At 35.4% G+C, this 17,328-nt stretch overlaps 1 protein-coding gene across 1 annotated transcript in view; it reads right to left on the minus strand.

The window, feature by feature from the left end:
* The window catches only part of QTMAN (queuosine-tRNA mannosyltransferase), a 361,975-nt gene that overhangs the window by 257,963 nt on the left and 86,684 nt on the right, over positions 1-17,328 (minus strand). The window contains 1 exon segment of the mRNA XM_012744761.3: positions 4,883-4,944. The gene's annotated coding sequence lies outside the window, so the exon portion shown is untranslated.

Raw genomic sequence — 17,328 nt, forward strand, 5'->3', positions numbered from 1 at the left:
GTTCTCATGCTAAAAAACAAGACTAGCTCAAAAAGCTAAATGTCATTTTACCTTGCAATCTACTTACACTACCAGCAGCTTAAAATATGCAGTGTAAACCTGAAAAAAGGGGAACTCATATGGTACTATAGATAAAAAGTGAGCAGTGTGAGATGCCACTGAAAACATATGAAATACTAGTAAAATTATTCTACAGAATGATAATGTAATATGTCAGCGGGTGTGGGAAATTAAAATGTATCAAAAATTAGGAGGAAGCATATCAAAGTGAATTAACATGTACTCTTTCAGGCAACACTCTATTGAATTTTGACACTAAAAAGCATATGTACCATATGCTTAAGGGAAAATTACTCATATTTTTGACCAAATAAACTTAGAAATCACTATTGTTATTATGTTACTAATATTTGATATCAAACAAGATATTCAAATCATCTATCCAAGAGTTTTGTTTGAAAGCTATATTGATAATCAAATGAAATAAAATACTAGTTATAAGTATAAACTTGGTACATATAATAAAATCCTAATTCAAATAATAAACAGCATTTATCCAATTTTTATCTCTTTATAAATTTGTTCTCCATGTTACTACAAATATAATGATTAAGTTACTATATCATAATTCCTGAAAACTATATAATATCAAACTATAAAGATATAATAGCTTTACTATGTATTCTGAATTAAAACTGTATAATTTATTGCCTACAAAAATGAAAAACCCAATAGCACTTACCAAAAAATTGTTCAAACATTATAGTTTTTAAATATATTTTTCCTATGACTGTGTGTGTACTCAGAATAAACAAATAGGACAATTCATGTTGCATTTGCTAAGTCACTTAAAGATACATTCCTTCCACACAAAAAATAAAGGGCTTAAATACAAATAAAAGTTATACCATTGCAGAAAAATTTATTCAAAGTCAATGAATAGTACTTAACATGCAATAAACATTATTCAATATACGTGAACAGACAGAATGAAAGAGGTTTTTGTCTGTGTTATCTTTACTCACCAATTCTAATATTATCAGAACTTGGCACAGGGGATTCAAGACAGACAATCATGAACTTAACTATACCAAGAGAAAATAAGTTTCACTGGCATCCTTCTCAAAACTGCCAGAATTCAGAAGCTTAAAATGTTGACCTACAGATTTAATTAATAAAACTTAACAGGCATCCCACCCAGATTCACTTTAGCAACTCTGCAAAAAAAAAGGCCACTTATAGACAAGTTTAAAAAGACAGCATGGGGGGAAATGGGGAACTGTAATATTTATTGCATATGCATTATACATACAAAACAATTTGAGTATTTGTTTTGCTGAAGTAATGAGCCAATATGTTGCTGAACCTGTCTTGCATGAGAGAAAATAACAGGTGAGTTTATTTAATGCATACTTCTGACATACCTCTGTTTTACAAATAATTTTAATGATATTAAAGCATTTTCTCAATTAAAAATAAACCTCTGGACAAAAACAACTGTTTAATCACTCATTTCAATATATCCATAACAGATACATATCCCAGTATATATGGCATATAAAAATGTTTCACATTAATAATTCTAACACGAACCACTGTTTACTTTCTTTTCAGCTACATTTGTTATACTGTTACAAAAATACATGAATTTTTACTCCCAAAGTAATTTTCTTATTGCCAAAAATCATTGACAATTTTTAAAATAAAAGTAAGTCAAAATAATATCAATCCATTCCTAAAAACAACATATTCTGCCTATTTAACTATTTTTATCTTGATTACAGAACACTAAGTTTTAAAATAGATTACTTGAAAGTAAATCATTTGTTTTTGCTTAATATAACAGAAAACACATATATATTTTGAGGAACATTCTACAAAATTTCACTTGCTCCAAGTGAAAATCTAGTCTTCTGCTCAAATCATCTCCATTTAAAACTCATATGCCACATTTTCATACTCTTTCTAACAGTAGGTCACTAACTATAGTTTAGTGAGAACTGGGAAACATAAAAACACGTATGCCATGTTTTCACCCTCTTTCTAATAGTAGGTCACTAACTGTAATTTATTGAGAATTGGGAAACCTAAAAACACTTCCGTGTTTTACCTTGCATTTGGATTTCAAAAGAAAAAATTTTAAGTGCACATTCTTTATTTTAATGGAAGTTCACTGGTTTATCTACCAACACTTATCAGACATTCTAAAAATGAGTGTTCAATTTATAAAAGATACGAACTGACCCTGAGTTTTAGACAAAAATAGAAAACAATGGCAGACTTTTTGGTCTCAACAAGAGATATCTTGGCATAAAAATCCATATAATATAAGCACATACTACTCAAAAGTTTCCATTCAAATAATAAGCTGTGAAGCAGACAAGATTCCAACCAATCAAAAATACTATGTCAACATGACCAAAGTTAGCAATATTCAGAAGGGTTTTTTGCAAAGTGTGGCAAAAATGCAACTGCAAAGGAAATCTTTAAGAGAGCTGGAAAAGGCAAATTTAGCACCAGCATCTACAAGGAACAAAGCCATTTACTAAATGTGGAAGTTCTTAAGAGAATGATATTTATTTCTATTTCAGAAAAAAAAAAATTTTTTTCACAATGGTGGCCTGCGTGAAGGAATGAGGAAGACAAGAGCGAAAATAAACGGTATAAGTAGGAAAGACTAAGGCTGCCTTCCTTCCTCAGTGATGCTGTAAGGGTAGACCCTCTGCCTTACAAAAACCACTGCCAGAACCAAGCTATACAAAACATTTTGGCTGCAAGCCTATAACAGTGCCAGGCTGTTTTTCATTTTTGTGCTAGACTCCCTCAATTGAGACAGTGTGGGATTGTCACTCTGATGCACATAGAGAACAAAGAATAATATAGTGGGGGGGGTGGAATTTTTTTGCCCCTTTAAAGTCAGGTTAGCATTTTGTTTTCTTTGACAGGTCTTGAAAAGACCCAAGAAACAAAAGTTATGCTGAAGAATGCATCAACTGCCTAACAAAACTAACACTGAGTACAATATTGTCACAGTTTTCAAGCCATGTGAGGGATTAACATTTTTAAAAAATCAGATTTTAGGGGTCCAAGTCATATAGTTACCTGTTTCAGATGCCAGAAATCAAGAAATACATGATTCACAATCACATAATCTTATTTAAAATCCGATACTATGAAGGCAGACCATAAAATCTGGCCAAAAAAAAAAAAAAAAGAATATAAGTATTACAAATTTTAGGTCACTATTCAGAGATAACTGTGTTAGCTGTCATTATGACCTTGATTTCTCCAAAATTAAATAATCTGATGAAAATATTATAACATTAGAATATGAATATTTTATGCCCTCACAGGGAAAGAGGTGATAAGTGATCAAAAATGTTTAAAGGATTAAACCACACATCGTCTAGAAAGCTGCCACAGACACAAACAGGAAAACCGTCTCTTCTATCCTATTCAATTCTGTACTAAAAATGAAGCTACCACAAATGAGAAAGCCAAGTATGTGCTGCTGCAACCTTCAACTAAATATACTATCTGAATCTGGTGACTAAAAACACCAATAAGCCATTAGCTCCTAGAGGTATGACCTTTTTCTCTCTAATGCACACGATAAGTAGAGGTAGAGGTCCATTTTCTACGAACCAAATGAAAAGAAAGAATGAACTGTGACAAGCTCTGATCCCATGCTGGCATAGTTTACACTAAGCTCAGCATCCTCTAGAAGCAGTATGCTTCTCCCTGCCAATCAGAGCGAGAAAAAGTTATGCAACTAATACAGTGTTGATAAATAGCACCAAAGGTCTACAGTCCCTTCCTCCTGCATTTCTCCATTGAATCAGCTGTTAAAAGAAGACCAATGGCTGTTTCACAAATAGCAAGAACTAAAAGCACTTGCCTCAGATGCTACACATGGAGGCATGGAGCATTTACCACCTGAGCCTATCTAATTTCCGACAAAATGATCCCCTGCCCAGTTTTGTTCACGGCCACAGAATCTGATAACAAGTCACGATCAGTGCTGGGAAAGGTGGTGGGAGTGAGAACACGGGGAAGAAACTGAGTGAGAACAGTGGTCAAACTTCAAACAATATATACACTTCTCTTATTATTCAAATTTGCACCCCTGTGCAACACTTTAGGATGACAAAAGCTGTGTTAAAGGGTTCAGGTAGAATGATTTACTTTGGGTGGCAAGGGTAAGTCTGCCATGTAATTAAAGAATGTATTATTTTGCTGCTCACTGTTCTCCTTTTACATTTTCCTTTTTCTCTATGATATACTGCTGATGCTATTACCACATGGGACACTGATGGTTGTAGGCGAGGCATTCATGTATTGCCAAAGTGGTCCAGAGAATGATGTCTGGCTGGCTTTAGTTCAACAAGGAACATGAGGCAAAACCAGAAAGCAAAAAGAATGAAAGTGTAGAAGAAGCCAGGCAATAGGCTGTTTTTTTCTGTTTATTAATGGTGCAGATGAAATAGGGGGAAAATCTGGAAAAAGCAGCCAAGCTAACTCAATTACAAAGAAAGATTAAAGGAGTTAAATGTCTATAACTTGGCTGACAACCAAGGAACAATATGAGAGCTGTCCACAACTCTCCAAAGTATATACATAAAAAGAGGAGTGGAGAATTTTTATCTATTATAGAAGTGTGACTATATGAAATAATAATCAGATAAAATTTAAAAGAAGAAATCTAACTTCAAGCAACAAGGAAATAATCTGGAAAAATTTCAGAAAGGCTGCTTCCTTCTCTCTAGAAACATCAATCATCTTACTGACCCACATTGCAGTAAACAGTACATGATAAGAAATGCCCACATACAGCCCAAGGACTAAATTGATGGAGATGTAAAAATGAATCCCATCTGCTTACCTGATGATCCAGATATAGGGATGTCTCTTTACATACTTCCAATCTGGCTAATGCAGAGGTACCTGTGAGATCACAACGGACATAGTTAAGTTGTTACCTTCAAAGTAAGCCCAACCTGAATTCTGAATCCTAACCCAGACAAGAGCTGATTTGGATGATCTAGTCTGGTTCATGGACATTCTAAGGTGGGAGAAGAGTGTGCAAGATCGGAAATGTTCTGAATGATTCTAAGGTTATTCTTAATTAATAAGAGCTTTTTCAGTCTTTCCAGGGATTCCTCAAATCAATTATAACCCCCAAATCATATAATAATGCAGATTGGAGGTACTTAACCCTGCTTGATGGATGCCCTTCAGGAGTCTGTGCACTCCTGAATGATATAGTAAAATTTATATTTTTATATAAATGGATATCTCCCTGGGAAGAAGGTCAATAGTTTGTCAGTTTTGCAAAAAGGTCCATAATCCAAAAAACTGTCAAGACCTTCTACTGAGGATTATCTAAAATCTCAGAGGCAGGTCGGAATACATATGGATATTCAGTCTAGGTTTAGGGTTTCCACCCCAGGGAAACACAGACATTTGTGGGTCTGGGGTAAATATCTTAAGAACACTATTTTCTGGGAGAGCAATACATCAGGTTTAAACTGTAACTTAACTCATACAGCTCCTGATCCCTGCAAGCCATGCACAGTCTTGAAGATAGCTAAGATGTTATATCCATATACCCAAGGGTGGATGCTGTGACTTTTCCTGTTCTATATGTATTAAAGTCAGGATCCTTAGGTATATCAATTCTGACGGGGTCAGACCTAACATAGTAACTCATCCAAAAAGGACCATATATGACAAGCAAAAAAGGAGGTATTACCAAAGCAATAGGGCTACCAAACAGCTTATATACCATGAAATTATAGGATTAGACAAACATATGCTTTAAAAGAATTATTTTAAGCAGTAATCATAGAATCAGAATAACCTATATCAGAAAGAAACCAGGCTGGAGAACCTTCCAGGCACCAACTGTGAACGAGATGGGAAAGCATTCACAGTCACAGAGAACATCCTGAGCTGGGTGTCACAAAAAAAAAAAAAAAAAAAAAAGATAAGAGAAAGGCTGAAAAGACAGAAATCAAGTAGGAGGGAAAAATTACCTTTTGAGATAGCCTGTTTCAAATAATGATCATGTAGTATATTCTCTCAAAAAATAATCTATTTAGACATTTACCTACTGAACATCTACCAGGCATTGCGCTCGGTGCTGAGAATTCAGCAGTGAACAAGACGAACAAAGCCCTGCCATGCTGGAGCTTAATTCTGGGGAGCAGGGGAAGGAAGCAAGGAGACAAACAAGTATATTAGCAATATCATTTCAATTTGTGATACATGATATGAAAGAAATAAACAAGATGATGTGACCAATGCATGAAAGAATGGCCTACATCTATCTCGTACATCACAGAGATCTTCACTCCCATTCTCGGAGTCAGTCAGGGTCTTACAGAATTGAGACCAGGAAATGACCTGTCTGGGTAGGGACAGCTAGCCAGACCTGTGCATTTCAGAGTTGAAAACTGGATAGCTATTCTGGAAGACAAAGTATCACTACCTCATTATCTCCACACTTCAAAGGACACACACCTAGACTGAATGATGATTTTATGATACAAGCTCTGCTTTTAGAAGATATGCCTGAGAACAAGAAACTGAACAGCATTTTTTGTAACTCTTTAAAAACTGGCCCAGGATACTGTATGCTTTGTACCCTTAATACAAAGAACCATATTCTATCCAAATTCTTGTCAAGTTCCATTCAATTAAAAGAATTTCATTTTTTTGTTTCTACAGGCAAATTTCATTAATTTATGCTGTCAAAGGTGGGAAGCATGGCAGCCAGCTTCCATGGAAGCCAGCTTTCAAACAGTCCACACCTCAGGGAATTCATGCTTTTGTGCAATGCCTTCCCTCATATCAGGGTTGGTCTGAGTGATCAACAGAATGCAGTGGTAGTGATGGTGTCTGTCCTAAAAGATATTGCAGCTCCCTCCTTGCTTTCTTGGATCACTCATTCTGGGAGAAACCATTTGCCTGCTGCCACATTGTGAGGACACTCAAGCAGTTCTATGAAGAGGTTTACATGGCCTGCTGCCAAATAGCAGAATCAACTTAAGAGCCATGCGAGTGAGCCATTTTCTAAGTAGATCCTCCAGGCTAGTCAAACCTTCAAATGACTGTTGCCCCAGCCAACATTTTCACTGCAACTCATAAATGACCAAGAGCCAGAACCACCCAGCCTGCACTCCAACCCTTTTCTGGCATGCACTCTAACCTCCTATATTCCAGAGGCTTGAAAGCTAAAAAAAAAAAAACAAAACTACATTTCACAGATGTTCTTGCATCATGCCTTCCACAGTGGACCAGGTTCAACCAAATCCAGTCAATATTTAGAAAACAGAAGTGAGCAAATCAAGGTGTTTGCCAATTACAATGAGATCAAATCTTATAGTGAAGGCATTTGTTCTTCTGAGACAACCATGTAGATATTCTACTAACGGATCCTTGGTATCATGGTTCAAAGTAGCAAGTGGCAGCAGAGTTTCTACTAGAATAATATCATGGGGTGTTTCTTTTGGATTGTGTTGTTCCTAGCTAGTAACAGTCAAGTTTGGTTCCTTGGCACTTCTGGCAATTAAGTTGCATGTAACAGAACCCTGTATGCTTAAATTATCTAACTGTATGCAACTCAAACTAGCTGTTGCCTGCAACTAAGAACCCACTCTATCATATACAAATTCTCCTATCTCATAACACTTGTATTCCTATCTCATGATGGACCCTCTTCTTTTCCATTACTAGTCCCTCTACCGATGCACTAAATCCTCTTCATTTGTGCCATTTCTAGGAACTTGCTCCATCCGTTTTCCCCTTTTCCCTATCTTCCATCTTTTTCTCTCCACTGTTTCCTTCTCCTTCATCGATAACACACTTCTTTCAATCTTACCCCCATCCCTGTCAAGCTTCATAAAATACTATAAGCTCATTGTCTTTACTTCAATTTCCATTCAATGTTCAAATGACCACAACTTGGTCTTCTTTAGCCATCACTGCCGAAACAGCTATTGCTAAGGCTGGCAAGGACCAAACAATTGTCTATTTTCATTCCTCACTTTACAAGACTGTGGCATTTGGCATTCCTACCTACCATATGTCTTTGAAATTTTGATGATAACAAGATTACGGACTTCCAGCCAATGAAACAATCTAGCATCCCATCTTCACACATCATCATCACCCCTGTCCTCTGCACCTCCAACACCTGAGAGATATAACACAATAAACTTGCATACAGAAGCCATTTCAAATGCTTGCTAATGCTGTTCAACTATTCTACCTCTTGAGAGCCTCAGTGCTTAAAGACATCCAAAAAGAAAGATATAAGCACTTAAAAAAAAGTGACATGGTTTCTACAAGCTATTAATATGAAAATATATTTCATAATTTTTAAGCTATTTAAGGAAAAATAAATCTGCTTAGAAGTCAGACATTCAAAATGGTCAGTAATGTAAAACACGTGTATGACTTCTTAAAACAAACTTCCCCAAAACTAAAAGTCCAACTATTGCTATTTGCTTAACACTTACAAACTAGAATGCCTATAACTGCCAGCCTAAGATAGCAACCCTGAGTCCTTTTCTTTTGAATGTAGGTGTTCTATGACATCTGTCATCTCATCAACAAGAAGTGATGCTGCTAACTTGACTGGCCAGGGGGGTGACCCATTCCTGCCTCCCTGGCCAAAGGAGGGCCTTCCCTGTCAAAGCTGTAAACTTTCTAGAGGCTGACCTCCCAGAATGACATGAACCCAGCTTCCATGGTCAGGGATGTAATCAGCCCTTTCCTTTAAACTTCTCACAAGTCAGAACTTTTCATAAAGCCCACAAAAAATTGGCTCATTTTCATTAATTTGCTTTGTGTTGCCATCATTCATTGTCTTCATTTTTAATTCAGTGATATTTTTAGCCAAAAGAAATGAGGTACAGTCAGTTTTCCTCAATCTGTCTCAGCTCTTACTCTTCATCTTCTGGGACCCAATTCATGTGATCCTTTAACAACTATTTATTTCACACCAAACTAGATATCTCCCTAAAGCCTACCAATCTACCCTCTAGGCATATTTCTTAAATAAAAGCACTAGATCTTTGTAAACCTAAAATTTGCATACTAAAGGAACAAATCAACTATCAAAAGACATAGTAGTATATAGCAGTTGCTCACCTCTAAGCACAGTTTAAAATTCATTTCAATTTATTATTTTTTAAAAGAAACAGCTATTGACTTTTTCCCTTTGCAAAATACAGTGTTTAATGGGCCTAGTTAAATTAGAGGTGATAGTGTGAAGGAAGTGTTTTAAATTGGTAAATTCTAAACCTTTTAATAAAAGTACATCAGTCAGAAGTTTTAATAAGACTCAGCAGGACAGAGAAGAATTAACAGTCTGTAGGAATCAAAAGGTGGTGATAGGCAATGATAACCTTAATCATTTGCACAGAGATTTATAATTTCATTGCTTAAAGGTTAATGAAATTATGTGGTATTTTGCCCACTCTTATCCAGTAAATGATTTCATGCCTTGGTTTGTATATATTTACCATGTGAATCCTTTAACAAGAGAAATGACTCCTTTTATCAGTTAATCTACTACATTTCTTACACATACACTCCCAGGTGCACATTATCATTTTCCATTCTAACCAATAACTGGGTGCTCTAAAATAAAACATAAGGTTCCCAAGAGCATCTCAGGAAAACAAACTAACTCACAATCAGTTATTGGTTTCCCCAAAATATTCTTGCTAATCCTTCTTTCTTTTCTTCCTTTATTTTTTTTCATTTCTTCCTTTCATTTTCTTTCCTTTCTTTCTTTGCTTCTCTCTGTCTTCCTTTTTGTCTGCTGTCTTCCTTTCTTCCTTTCTCACTTTCTTCCAGAGGAAGTTTATTTTTCTAATATAAACTAGAGATTATCTAGCTTGTATAGTATTTACTGTGTGACTGCAAAGTACTTAGCATGCTGCCATATGCCAGAAAGCAAAGAATTAAAATACCAAAAAAAGAAGAAATCATAGTAATGAAGTTAAGAGCTAGTTGAAGAGATATACATTTTGCAAAATATAGGGACACATATGATTTAGTTCTAAACTGGTGGGTAGAAATCAGAAGTAACTCAAGAGTTCATAAGATTGGAGCTCAGAGACCAAGGCATGATGCCAGGAAGAAGTTTGACTTGTCCCAAAAAAGGAGTAAAGTCTCTCCTACACAGGAGTAGAAACAATGGTTAGAGAATAGTACAGTAGAAAATAAAGCTAAGTAGCTAGATAGTTCCAGATTGTAACTCAGAGTAAGAAAACTTTAACTTGAGTCCAGTAAAAAGATAAACTGTTTTTTACACAGAATATTTTTGACATACTGATTATAAAAAGGTAAGGTTAAAATCAAATCATAGGAACTTATTCTAGAAAAAAGAAAATCAACCTAGGGTTATGCTGGTAGAAAAATAGGAAGGAGAAAATGTCATTTCTATTGCTAAAAAGTGTTTAAAATGATCCCTTCTTCTATAGTTCCATGGATTAGTCATATTCGATACATGGTATTTTCAATTACCCACAAATCTAACCAAAACTGGCTGATCACATTAAGCAAGGCACCAAGGATAAAAAGATAAATAAGATACCAACTCAGGACACAAGGAGCAGGTTTATATAAGAAACAGACTGCCAAATGTTTTATGCAACATTAACATAAAGTTATTAGGAATTCTAAGGGCTACTATAGGCAGACCAATTCTTAAGAATGGCTTTTGTGAAATTCCTGAAAGTCAATGAGGTACAAGCTAGCCAAAATGTTCTGCATTTAAGAGTTCTTTGTCTAGGCTAGTATCATAATCACCAGATCACAAGTGGGGTATACCCAGTTCATTCACATTTAGGCTTACTTATGCCTAAGAAAGGCAGGCAAACATAAAATCTAGAGGTAACCTTTTTAACATTCACATCATTCATTCCATTTTTCACTAAAAGCTAATGAACAACTATGCTCAGAAACCCACTGGAAGATTCTACCTATGTATTAATGAGGGAAAATTGTAAGGCACAATGGGATGACTGAATTCATTAGCATCTAAGGTTTCTAACTCTGTCAATGATAGTCTGATGCTGTATAACATCTTTAGTTCTGCTACAATCTGACAACTCCATAATGCCAATTTGTCTCCGAGAAACAATTTAAGAAGCATGTACATATAACAACCAAACTATGCTTGAATGAGAAGGCACGAGGGTTTATTTTTCTCAGACTAAATGTGAACTGAATTTGCTATGTTATTAGGAATGATAGCATTTTGTAAACTAAATATATTTAAGAAACAGTAATTAATCTATTTATTAATAACCTATGTAAATGTAATTAAAGAATGGAATCTCAGGCTTGGAAATGACTGGAAAGGTCATCTGGTAAAACACTACCTTTATCCCACATGGTATTCAGCCACATGTAATGTTAAAATTAATACCATGACATAAAAAGACCTCTAAGTAATTTGAGTAATAAATTTCTTTGGCCCCAAAATATCCAATCCACAAACACTACTGTATGTTACTGAAATTCAATCACCTATCATCTCATTCTTCAATAATATAAACTATATATGACAATGTGGCTAAAAGAACTAAAAGGTTGTTAGTTGACAGTGTTTCGATTTCAATAAAAGTAGTTGGGATAAAATCATCTTTTAAAATATTCAGGCCATGCCATACAGATAGTCACATGCACTTGGATCTTATAAGCATTAAAGAACTTGCTTAGATTTACTGTAGCTATACCTGCTGTCAACAAACAAAAAAGTCGTGAAGGTTGATCAAACACATCTTTGCCTCGAGTATCATGTTAATGTTTTCCACTAACGCAGTCCTAAAAGTTAACAGTCAAAGTAATCCAAAGGTTTCTCTTTATTTCTATATTTAAATCATCACAGGTTTGATCAAGCATGCAAATCCCTTTGGGCTCAGGGTTCCCATCAAAATGTCTTATGGAAACATTAAAAATTGAATGGGCATAAACAACTCCAACAGTGCGGAGCTCATGACAGCACTGCTGTGATCTGTGTGTTTCATGTACAACAACACTGGGGAAGTTTGCAAGGGAATATAAGCAACTAATTACTGCCTTTTGCTTGAGGGCAGGTGTGCTGATCTCTATAGGTGTCTCCGCAGCGCTCTGCCCAATGCATGGCCTCTTGAAAACATTCACTGTAACGACCTGCTGAAGCCCTGGAACACATCTGACAGAATACCAAACTGTTGGTTGTTCAGAAAGAAACTAATTGTGACTTCTTAAAGTTACCACGAAGGAAAAACAGCAGTTGGGGAGGCTTTACATGGTTTGTGAAAGAATAGTATAAGACAGTATAAAAAGTAAATAACATAAAATTCTATCTACCAGTCATACACATTAAACTAGAAAAATAATATTGTCCTAATAAGTACAGAAAGTTTTTCAAAGAAAATACTGCTATTCCCTAAACAAGAGAGAAATGAAATAGAAAAAACTAACAAGAACCTTATGTTGGACCATCTTTCTTCGTGAAAGCATAGTAGACAGTAGTGAGTATGCAGTTTTATAAGGAACAAAAAAAGATCTGAGAAAGTATCCACTATAAGAAATTAGTAAAGAAAATGATCATCTGACGATAGGGGAGGTGAGATACACCATTCACATGTGATGCAACCTGTGAGATTAATATGCCATAATATCTTTCCCATAATACTTGGAAAGAAATATGCTTCCTTATGAAGAGACACACACCCAGAGATTAATATTCCCTGCTTTGCTACCTCCTACCTAAATGATCTTGGGCAAGAATTAGAATTTTCTCATCTACTGGAAAACATGACCCACCCCATCGGGGTGTTATTAAATGAGACAGTTTCCCTAAACTATTTGGCACAGGGCTTGACATAAAGTGCTTAATAAATTGTAATTAATATCATGAAAATTTCCTAAAACATTAGTCTCCTATTCATAGTACAGCACTAGCCTGTCTAAAAACATCTTGGAAAGTAAAGATCCATCAGTGGTATACTATTTTAAAAATATGTGATATGTTATATGATGCATCTTTTTAAGTATAAATACATGGCTTGGCTTTTAAGCAGTTAATAAACGAACCTTTAATTAATTCTTTAATTTCTCTGAGTAATCATTCATCTCAGTGAAAAGTCCTTATTTCTAATCTTGAAAATTTCCAGAAAAGTTAGCTGTGTTTAAAAAAAAAAAAAGGAGGAAAAGTTATCATATGATTTCAAATTTCATCTATTTCGGAAAGAATCTCTGGTAAAATTAAAGTTAACATGCTTAGGCAATGAATCTGTTCAGAACAAGGAAACACTTAAAAATAAGATTTATACCAAATATTTTCATCCAAAATTCTCTATGTAGTGTTTTTCTTTAACAAAGTGGAATTAAGATGGCATTTCAGATCATCATTACTATTAATCATCAGTTGCATAAACAAAACATCATTCATCTCTTTAAAAATGAATAAGGCAAGGCATGGTGGCTCAAGCTTGTAATCCCAGCACTTTAGGAGGCCAAGGCAGGAGGACTGCTTGAGGCCAGTAATTTGAGACCAGTCTGGGCAACATGGCAAGACCTCTCCTCTATTAGAAAACAAGAAAAATTAGCCCGGTGTGCTGGTGTGTGCCTGTAGTGCTAACTACTTGGGAGGCCGAGGCAGGAGAATCATTTGAGCTCAGGAGTTTGAGGCTGGAGCGACCTATGATCACGCCACTGCACTCCAGCCAGGGAACAAAGCAATATCTTGTAAAAAAAAAAAAAAAATTAGTAAAACAAGAATTAAAGTTGTTTCAGACTATTCTGGAATGAGCCAAAAGGAGAAAAAAAAAAAAAAAAAAACTAAAGCAAGATGTGTAGCAAATACATAAAAATATCATAGTATTTCCAAAATTAAAAATAATTAGACACATGGGAATAATTAGAATATAATTGTTTGAAATAGCATCCCTCCCACTCCCAGTAGACTAGTTCATCATAAGCTCATTTCTTCAAACCTGGACAATGAAATAACCTTCTATTCTCTCTTCCTTTAATATCTTCTACCTGCCATCATTCTCCAGTTTTCAATTGCATCTCAACCACCATGAATGTTAAGAACCAATCTGCTATGCTTTTTTCAACACAGACCTAATTATGTCACTACTCCCCACCCCAAATATCTAGTTTAATGGAGATGAAGGCATATAGATAATTAAAGAGATGTGTGTGCATGTGTGCGTACACATGCATGTGGGCACATGCAAAGTAGTATGAGAGGATAACTCAGAAGTCAATTCACGGCCTGGTGTGGTGGCTCACACCTCTAATCCTAGCACTCTGGGAGGCCGAGGCCAGAGAATCACTTGAGCTCAGGAGTTCGAGACAAGCCTGAGCAATAGTGAGACTCCTGTCTCCACTAAAAATAGAAAAAATTAGCCGGGCATGGTAGCGTGCACCTGGCTGAGGCAGAAAGATCTCTTGAACTCAGGAGTTTGAGGTTGCTGTGACCTAGGCTGATGCCACAGCACTCTAGCCCAGGCAACAGAGCGAGTCTCTGTCCTCCCCACCTCAAGAAAAAAGAGAAGTCAATTCATTTTGCCACCACAAGTCAAAGAAGGCTTTCTAGAACTGATGATAAATGGGTGAAAAAATGTCTACAAAATAAATTCAAAGCTCCAGGTGATAGGTCTCCATTATAAAGCTTCAATTTACTGTGTTCCAACACATCCCACACTCTCCTCACCTGAGCCTAGATGCCTTGGTTCTCTTAACATAGCGGACACTCTGCTATTACCCGGCTTCTACCAGTCCCTCTCCCTTGAATTCCTTTTTCATCCTCCCCATCTTTAAAGTTTTTAAAATATAATACCCTTATACCCAAACATTCCCCTTCTACTTATTTTTCTTATAAAGTTAATCAAGGAATCAAAAAAGCCTTTGGACTTTACAACAGCAAGCTGGAAGACAATGGAGCATTCCTTCAAAAAATCTAAAGTGGGCCGGGCACTGTGGCTCACACCTATAATCCTAGCACTCTGGGAGGACAAGGCGGGAGGATTGCTCAAGGTCAGGAGTTCGAGACCAGCCTGAGCAAGAACGAGACACCGCCTCTACTAAAAGTAGAAAGAAATTAGCTGGACAACATAGAAATGTATAGAAAAAATTAGCCAGGCATGGTGGTGCATGCCTAGAGTCCCAGCTACTCAGGAGGCTGAGGCAGGAGGATTGCTTCAGCCTAGGAGTTTGAGGTTGCTGTGAGCCAGGTTTATGCCACAGCACTCTAGCCTGAGCAACAGAGTGAGACTCTGTCTCAAAAATAAATAAAAATAAATATCTAAAGTGATTTCCAATTCAGGATTTAATTATTCAAGCAAAGCATGAATAAAGTAAAGAAAATGAATGAAGATATTCTTCTCTCACATACCCTTTCTCAAGAAACAACTAAAAGATATGTACCACAAAAATGTAAGAGTAAGGCTAGAAAGAAAATAATATGAGATTCAAGAAAAGGAAAAGAAAGTGCCTAGGTTAACAGAAAGGAAAAAATCCCAGAAGAAAGTAGATCAAGAGAATGAGATGAGAGGAGACTGGAAGCCTCCTAGAAGAATGTCTTCAAGAAAAAAATTGAAACATATAAATTACCTGATGGCATTCCCTTTATGGAAAATTATAATAAGCTCATAGAAGGTACGGAAAGAATTATTAAGAGGAACAAAAACAAAAAAAAAAAAACTAAGCAAATGAAAACACAAGGCATTATTAACTTCAAGAAAAACAAAAAGTCAGAAGCAGATTTTTCATCAGAGTTCATTACAATGCTTGGGTATGAATAATATCTGCATATTATAATAATGGAACAGTAAAACTAATCTAGCCAAAAATTGTAATCTAACTATGTTGGGACTATGAGAAGAAGAGATGGCCATGTAAAAGTGAAAAACCCTCAAAGACCATAATACAAAATCAACAGACCGTGTCTAAAATAAATAAATCAAGAGATAGCAATGTGTATATATGTATTTATCAATATAGAGATATATAATAACCACAAGAAACAGATTAAAGGGTTAAAAATGGCTATCTCTAGAAATGGGGACTAGAAAAAGTGGGCAAGGAACCACTGTATTTTCTAGTAGGCCTTTAAGAACTATTAGAATTTTAGACTAGGTGAATCTATTACTCTGACAAAATAAGAATTAACTTAAAAGAAAGAATCAGCCAGGTTCATGAGGATGTTTTTGACAGAGTTTTCATAATAGTAAAAAGCAGAAACAATCTAAATGTTCAGCAATAGGTGACTGATTAAATAAATTAGATCTATGTAATAGTTAAATGACTATGTAGTAATTTAAAATGACATAGCAGAAAAATATTTATGAGACTGACATGCTGCCTACTGCACTAAGGAGGCAGATAGAAAAATATTTAATGATGTGGAGAAATGTCCAAATTATAAAATGAAAAATGACAGGTCAAAAAACAGCTAAATAACAAAAAAAGAACTACACATGAAAATATAAATGGTAATTTTAGAATTTTTCTTTTTATCTCTGAGCTTCTCTGGCTTTCCATATTTTCTAAAATAAATAGTAATTTCGGGAAAAGAAAAAAATAAATGAAAATTTTAATGCAACTTCATCACTCATGGCCCTATTTAAATAGTCTTATCTCATGATGAACAAGCCAGAATTAACTTCTCCCTCCCCACAGTAGTTTGTCTATGCCAACATAGGACACTCGTGCAATCTGCTCTGTAACATAGATTAACTGTTTATGTTTGCTCTTGTTTTTGACTCAACCTGTTGAAGAGAGGACCACGCCTAATCCACCACAATGTAGGCTCAATGGAATATGTCTGGGCTTCTGCAGATAATCCCCCAAAATGAGAAAATCCCCAAAACAGTCTGAGCAAAGTTGTTTTTTTTAACTTAAAAAATAAAGGATGTATTGACTGACTAACTTTGAGAAGCATAACAATCATATAAAATATAAGTTCTCAGTTTAGTTGTTCTCATTAGATTGTTCTTTGGTCCCATCTCATGTACACTGTCTCTCAAACTGACTCCTGAAACATTTTGTTCTTTGTCTGAGGCTTTAATGAGGCATTGTTCAAACACAGATCTTTAGGATTTCTTAACAGATCTACATTTACCATCCCAAAATGACATTTACTTGAGGATTTGGTTCATAGAACATTAGTTACTCACAGTTTTACTATAGATAAATTTGAATTAGGATTATTTGTCTTTATGTGTGGGTATAGGATTTCCAAAATGAAGTAAAATTTAAATGTTTAGTGGAGCAAATATGACTTTGATAATGTTTGGCTTTTATTTAGAA

Source organism: Microcebus murinus, chromosome 8 (assembly GCF_040939455.1).
Source record: "Microcebus murinus isolate Inina chromosome 8, M.murinus_Inina_mat1.0, whole genome shotgun sequence".
Classification (NCBI taxonomy): Eukaryota; Metazoa; Chordata; class Mammalia; order Primates; family Cheirogaleidae; genus Microcebus; species Microcebus murinus.